Source organism: Salvelinus namaycush, chromosome 3, assembly GCF_016432855.1.
Source record: "Salvelinus namaycush isolate Seneca chromosome 3, SaNama_1.0, whole genome shotgun sequence".
Classification (NCBI taxonomy): Eukaryota; Metazoa; Chordata; class Actinopteri; order Salmoniformes; family Salmonidae; genus Salvelinus; species Salvelinus namaycush.
Window position 1 is genome coordinate 85,077,122 of NC_052309.1, and position 8,335 is coordinate 85,085,456.

The following is an 8,335-nucleotide window of genomic DNA, read 5'->3' on the forward strand; positions in this document are numbered from 1 at the left end:
TCACAGTCTAACCCTAACAACCTAACAACATCACAGTCTAACCCTAACAACACCACAGTCTAACCCTAACATCACCACAGTCTAACCCTAACATCACCACAGTCTAACCCTAACAACACCACAGTCTAACCCTAACAACACCACAGTCTAACCCTAAAAACACCACAGTCTAACCCTAACAACACCACAGTCTAACCCTAACATTACCACTGTCTAACCCTAACAACCTAACAACACCACTGTCTAACCCTAACAACCTAACAACACCACAGTCTAACCCTAACAACCTAACAACATCACAGTCTAACCCTAACAACCTAACAACCTCACAGTCTAACCCTAACATCACGACAGTCTAACCCTAACATCACCACAGTCTAACCCTAACAACACCACAGTTTAACCCTATCAACCTAACAACCTCACAGTCTAACCCTAAAACACCACAGTCTAACCCTACCAACCTAACAACCTCACAGTCTAACCCTAACAACACCACAGTCTAACCCTAACAACACCACAGTCTAACCCTATCAACCTAACAACCTCACAGTCTAACCCTAACAACACCACAGTCTAACCCTAACAACACCACAGTCTAACCCTATCAACCTAACAACCTCACAGTCTAACCCCAACAACACCACAGTCTAACCCTAACATTACCACAGTCTAACCCTAACAGCACCAGTCTAACCCTAACAACACCACAGTCTAACCCTAACAACCTCACAGTCTAACCCTAGCAACACCACAGTCTAACCCTAACAACACCACAGTCTAACCCTAACAACACCACAGTCTAACCCTAGCAACACCACAGTCTAACCCTAGCAACACCACAGTCTAACCCTAACAACCTCACAGTCTAACCCTATCAACCTAACAACATCACAGTCTAACCCCAACAACACCACAGTCTAACCCTAACAACCTCACAGTCTAACCCTAACAACACCACAGTCTAACCCTACCAACCTAACAACCTCAGTCTAACCCTAACAACACCACAGTCTAACCCTAACATTACCACAGTCTAACCCTAACATTACCACAGTCTAACCCTAACATTACCACAGTCTAACCCTAACAACCTCACAGTCTAACCCTAGCAACACCACAGTCTAACCCTATCAACCTAACAACCTCACAGTCTAACCCCAACAACACCACAGTCTAACCCTAACAACACCACAGTCTAACCCTACCAACCTACCAACCTCACAGTCTAACCCTAACAACACCACAGTCTAACCCTATCAACCTAACAACCTCACAGTCTAACCCTAACAACACCACAGTCTAACCCTAACATTACCACAGTCTAACCCTAACAGCACCACAGTCTAACCCTAACAGCACCACAGTCTAACCCTAACAGCACCACAGTCTAACCCTAACAGCACCACAGTCTAACCCTAACATTACCACAGTCTAACCCTAACAACACCACAGTCTAACCCTAACAGCACCACAGTCTAACCCTAACATTACCACAGTCTAACCCTAACAACCTCACAGTCTAACCCTAACAACACCACAGTCTAACCCTAACAACGCCACAGTCTAACCCTAACAACGCCACAGTCTAACCCTAACAACACCACAGTCTAACCCTAACAACACCACAGTCTAACCCTAACAACACCACAGTCTAACCCTAACAACACCACAGTCTAACCCTAACAATACCACAGTCTAACCCTAACAACACCACAGTCTAACCCTAACAACACCACAGTCTAACCCTAACAACACCACAGTCTAACCCTAACAACACCACAGTCTAACCCTAACAACACCACAGTATAACCCTAACAACCTCACAGTCTAACCCTAACAACACCACAGTCTAACCCTACCAACCTAACAACCTCACAGTCTAACCCTAACAACCTCACAGTCTAACCCTAACATTACCACAGTCTAACCCTAACAACACCACAGTCTAACCCTAACAACCTCACAGTCTAACCCTATCAACCTAACAACCTCACAGTCTAACCCCAACAACACCACAGTCTAACCCTAACAACCTCAGTCTAACCCTAACAACACCACAGTCTAACCCTACCAACCTACCAACCTCACAGTCTAACCCTAAAAACACCGCAGTCTAACCCTAACAACACCGCAGTCTAACCCTAACAGCACCACAGTCTAACCCTAACATTGCCACAGTCTAACCCTAACAACACCACAGTCTAACCCTAACAACACCACAGTCTAACCCTAACAACACCACAGTCTAACCCTAACAACACCACAGTCTAACCCTAACAACACCACAGTCTAACCCTAACAATACCACAGTCTAACCCTAACAACACCACAGTCTAACCCTAACAACACCACAGTCTAACCCTAACAACACCACAGTCTAACCCTAACAACACCACAGTCTAACCCTAACAACACCACAGTCTAACCCTAACAACACCACAGTCTAACCCTAACAACACCACAGTCTAACCCTAACAATACCACAGTCTAACCCTAACAACACCACAGTCTAACCCTAACAATACCACAGTCTTTTCAAATAGAACATTGTATTGAATGTACAGAACATTTATTCTTCACAATACCCATCTACAAGAAGTAGGTCTTGAACAAAGCCTGTCACATATATTGTCCTCTTAAAACCTCTTTAAAACTGTCACATGTTCACTGCATGTCCAGGAGCATGAACATAGTATGTACAGTGTATCAATTGGCCTCAACCCTCAAGATCATTGTCAAATGTAGGGCCAGGTCTAGTCAAGAAATAGGACAACATAGCGGAGTGGAGGGGACAATTGTCTCCATATCAGACTTGTTTGGTCCATGTCCTCACATCACCAACACCAACCAAGAGTTACAGTGATCCGAGGGACCTTTTGTCCACCAGTCATTGTTGTGGCCTGCCTACCCATCGCATACCCATTCTATGGCGGACAATGCTGTCCATTGAGCTTATATGAATTGCTGCAGTTTATTGGTTGTTGATCTGAATGGGAGTCTTACACTGTTCCAGGAGATGTTGCATTTTTTTAATGTTCATGGACAAAATGGTTGGTCTTGATTTGCTATGTGATGTTGACAGGTTGGTGTTTCTACTGAAGTCAAAGTCCAACGTCCCAAGTCAGTAGGACAAATAATAATGCTGTGTCGTTATCAGCTATTTAAACTTCTGTGTTGTCGTGTTATGCGTGTTAGAGTGGCTGGGAACATGAAATATTCTCACTAGCATATATTTTTTTCAAAAATAATTGTCCGCTACTTTTTAAGTCACCAGTTGCCACTGGCTACATGCTAATGTTTGACAATATGCGGGCTCCCGATTGGCGCAGCAGTCTAAGGCACTGCATCTCAGTGCTAGAGGCATCACTACAGACCCTGGTTCAATTCCAGGCTGTATCACAACTGACCATGATTGGGAGTCCCATAGGGCGGCGCACAATTGGCTCAGCGTCGTCCGGGTAGGCCGTCATTGTAAGTAAGAATTTGTTCTTAACTGACTTGCCTAGTTAAATAAAGAGTATTATTTTTTAAAGATAATACTGTAAATGTTAAAAGTCTGTCACTCTCAAATTACTCTTAAGAAATGTTGCTTTAAAAAGTGTTAAAGTCAAAGAGATGTTCCTAGTTAAATATTGAGTGTCTCACTTGTTTTGAAGCTTTTGGATAGCAGTTTAGGGTGTATTACTTACCACATGTTTAGGAGTTGCACCAGCTCTAAGCTGTCCTCCAGAATGTTCCTTCCTGAGCCCCTACTGACTGCCAGTATAGCTGTAAAGAACTAGTCCCTTGTCTGTATGTGCCCCTGGGGCAGAGCAGTAGTGGTAGATAGTTAGGAGATTTAAGCATCCTTTGTTAGCGGGGGCAACTTCTTCTTCGGCTCCACAGCAACAAGATCACTGGGTTCAACATGTCAGTAACATATCTTTACCATAGAAACGTGGGAAGAATACAGAGAAACAAATGACTTGAATTACATCATGGTCAGGCTGTAACCTCTGTTTACCCTGAAGAGTCTATTGGTTCAATCTAAGTAACATATTACAAAACTCCCCATCGAAATCTGTCAGTTTAAGCTGTTGGCCTTCCGCATCTGCGGTGGAAGCTGATGTATTGTGGCCACTCGATGGAAAGGGGAGACTGTAACCAACACAACAGTGGTCTCCATTTTGCTCTATGACCCCCACAAGTTTTACGGGACTTATCTGAATTTGGTTAACGCTGACGTGCCAACTTCTGTCTTTAGCGTCCGAACCGTTTGAGATACAAACTAATATCACCCCACTACGGAAAGACGAGACATTATTTTAAAACAAATCACAACAGAATTAAAAAAGAAGAAGGAAGCTGGACCTCAAATAATAAGTTGACCTACAGAAACGTCCATGGACACTATTAAATATGCAAATCATGTTAAGTAGCCTAATAATGAACCCGTGGACTGATGTGAAAACAGATTTGTATTTATCGTAATTGATCTATTATGTTTCTAAAACGTGAAAAAAAAACGTTCATAAACATTATTTTCAACAAAAACTAAAAAAGGAAAGAGGAGACTCTCATGAACACAACGGAGTTCTCTGTTTTTTCCACAAGTGTCACGGGACTCGTCTGAAGGTAACCCATACAAACACATGAAGGTAGTATTGTGCCCCCAAAAATACGGGGTTAAATATGTTTTAAAAAGATATATAGATATCGATATAGATATAGGACACACACTTCAAAACCTTATTCCTTATGATACATGTTTTTACTGTCTTTTTGCCATGTATAAATGTCTTTCTATGGGCTGTAGTAAAAAAGGCCAATCATTTTTAAATATTTATTTTTGCGATACGTAAGGTGTCCTAAAATTAAAAATCAAATAGTTAAATGATCCATGGTATGACCATCTTAAAACAATTGCATATGTCAGCGTAGTAGAGATGGAGGATTGCACCCACACTATGTTAGTTTTCCAGTGTTGACCTGGCTAGGTTCTAGGTAACATTGAGCATTGAAATGAGTCTTCTGCTGCAAGGGTTTAACATTAGTCTAGCATCAGGTTCATAAACATTAAAGCCAGGTTGACTACATCGACCATGATCCTTTGCTAGTTATAACCACTTTCACCATGATCCTTAGCGATTATTTGGTGCCATTCAGCAATATAATGTGCTTCAAATTAAAATACTTCTGGCTTCACGCACCATCGGGGGTTTTTCAGAGGAATACATGGATGATGTCAGCACTATCACTATCTACTGTTTGGGAATGTCTATGGGCTGGACCCAGCGGGAACCCATGACCCTTGACACTTCAAGCACCATGCTCTACCAACTAAGCCACACAGGAAGCACATGGTTAAGGGAATTGGGTAGCGCTTCACATTAGAGCATGGACCAAAGTGGTAACAACATGGTAATAGTATAGTAACAAGCTATAGTTACTCACAATTGTTGTAAGATGGTCATAACATGGATCATTTAGCTATTTGATTTGGACTTTTAGGAAACCTGTAGGTATAAAAGAAAAAGATGAAACATTGAATGTGGCCTTACTACTATTAGCCCTTATAAACACATTGAATGTGGTCTTACTACTATTAGCCCTTATAAACACATTGAATGTGGTCTTACTACTATTAGCCCTTATAAACACATTGAATGTGGTCTTACTACTATTAGCCCATATAAACACATTGAATGTGGCCTTACTACTATTAGCCCATATAAACACATTGAATGTGGCCTTACTACTATTAGCCCATATAAACACATTGAATGTGGCCTTACTACTATTAGCCCATATAAACACATTGAATGTGGCCTTACTACTATTAGCCCATATAAACACATTGAATGTGGCCTTACTACTATTAGCCCTTATGAACACATTGAATGTGGTCTTACTACTATTAGCCCATATAAACACATTGAATGTGGCCTTACTACTAATAGCCCATATAAACACATTGAATGTGGTCTTACTACTATTAGCCCTTATAAACACATTGAATGTGGCCTTACTACTATTAGCCCTTATAAACACATTGAATGTGGCCTTACTACTATTAGCCCATATAAACACATTGAATGTGGTCTTACTACTATTAGCCCATATAAACACATTGAATGTGGTCTTACTACTATTAGCCCATATAAACACATTGAATGTGGTCTTACTACTATTAGCCCTTATAAACACATTGAATGTGGTCTTACTACTATTAGCCCATATAAACACATTGAATGTGGCCTTACTACTATTAGCCCATATAAACACATTGAATGTGGCCTTACTACTATTAGCCCATATAAACACATTGAATGTGGCCTTACTACTATTAGCCCATATAAACACATTGAATGTGGTCTTACTACTATTAGCCCATATAAACACATTGAATGTGGCCTTACTACTATTAGCCCATATAAACACATTGAATGTGGCCTTACTACTAATAGCCCTTATAAACACATTGAATGTGGCCTTACTACTAATAGCCCATATAAACACATTGAATGTGGCCTTACTACTAATAGCCCTTATAAACACATTGAATGTGGTCTTACTACTATTAGCCCATATAAACACATTGAATGTGGCCTTACTACTAATAGCCCTTATAAACACATTGAATGTGGTCTTACTACTATTAGCCCATATAAACACATTGAATGTGGCCTTACTACTAATAGCCCTTATAAACACATTGAATGTGGTCTTACTACTATTAGCCCATATAAACACATTGAATGTGGTCTTACTACTATTAGCCCTTATAAACACATTGAATGTGGCCTTACTACTATTAGCCCATATAAACACATTGAATGTGGCCTTACTACTAATAGCCCTTATAAACACATTGAATGTGGTCTTACTACTATTAGCCCTTATAAACACATTGAATGTGGCCTTACTACTATTAGCCCATATAAACACATTGAATGTGGCCTTACTACTATTAGCCCTTATAAACACATTGAATGTGGCCTTACTACTATTAGTCCATATAAACACATTGAATGTGGCCTTACTACTATTAGCCCATATAAACACATTGAATGTGGTCTTACTACTATTAGCCCATATAAACACATTGAATGTGGCCTTACTACTATTAGCCCATATAAACACATTGAATGTGGTCTTACTACTATTAGCCCATATAAACACATTGAATGTGGTCTTACTACTATTAGCCCTTATAAACACATTGAATGTGGCCTTACTACTATTAGCCCTTATAAACACATTGAATGTGGTCTTACTACTATTAGCCCTTATAAACACATTGAATGTGGTCTTACTACTATTAGCCCTTATAAACACATTGAATGTGGCCTTACTACTATTAGCCCTTATAAACACATTGAATGTGGCCTTACTACTATTAGCCCTTATAAACACATTGAATGTGGTCTTACTACCAATAGCCCTTATAAACACATTGAATGTGGCCTTACTACTATTAGCCCTTATAAACACATTGAATGTGGTCTTACTACTATTAGCCCTTATAAACACATTGAATGTGGTCTTACTACTATTAGCCCTTATAAACACATTGAATGTGGTCTTACTACTATTAGCCCATATAAACACATTGAATGTGGCCTTACTACTAATAGCCCTTATAAACACATTGAATGTGGTCTTACTACTAATAGCCCTTATAAACACATTGAATGTGGTCTTACTACTAATAGCCCTTATAAACACATTGAATGTGGCCTTACTACTATTAGCCCTTATAAACACATTGAATGTGGCCTTACTACAATTAGCCCATATAAACACATTGAATGTGGCCTTACTACTAATAGCCCTTATAAACACATTGAATGTGGTCTTACTACTAATAGCCCTTATAAACACATTGAATGTGGTCTTACTACTAATAGCCCTTATAAACACATTGAATGTGGTCTTACTACTATTAGTCCATATAAACACATTGAATGTGGCCTTACTACTATTAGCCCATATAAACACATTGAATGTGGCCTTACTACTAATAGCCCTTATAAACACATTGAATGTGGTCTTACTACTAATAGCCCTTATAAACACATTGAATGTGGTCTTACTACTATTAGCCCATATAAACACATTGAATGTGGTCTTACTACTATTAGCCCTTATAAACACATTGAATGTGGTCTTACTACTATTAGCCCATATAAACACATTGAATGTGGCCTTACTACTAATAGCCCTTATAAACACATTGAATGTGGTCTTACTACTATTAGCCCATATAAACACATTGAATGTGGTCTTACTACTATTGGCCCTTATAAACACATTGAATGTGGCCTTACTACTATTGGCCCTTATAAACACA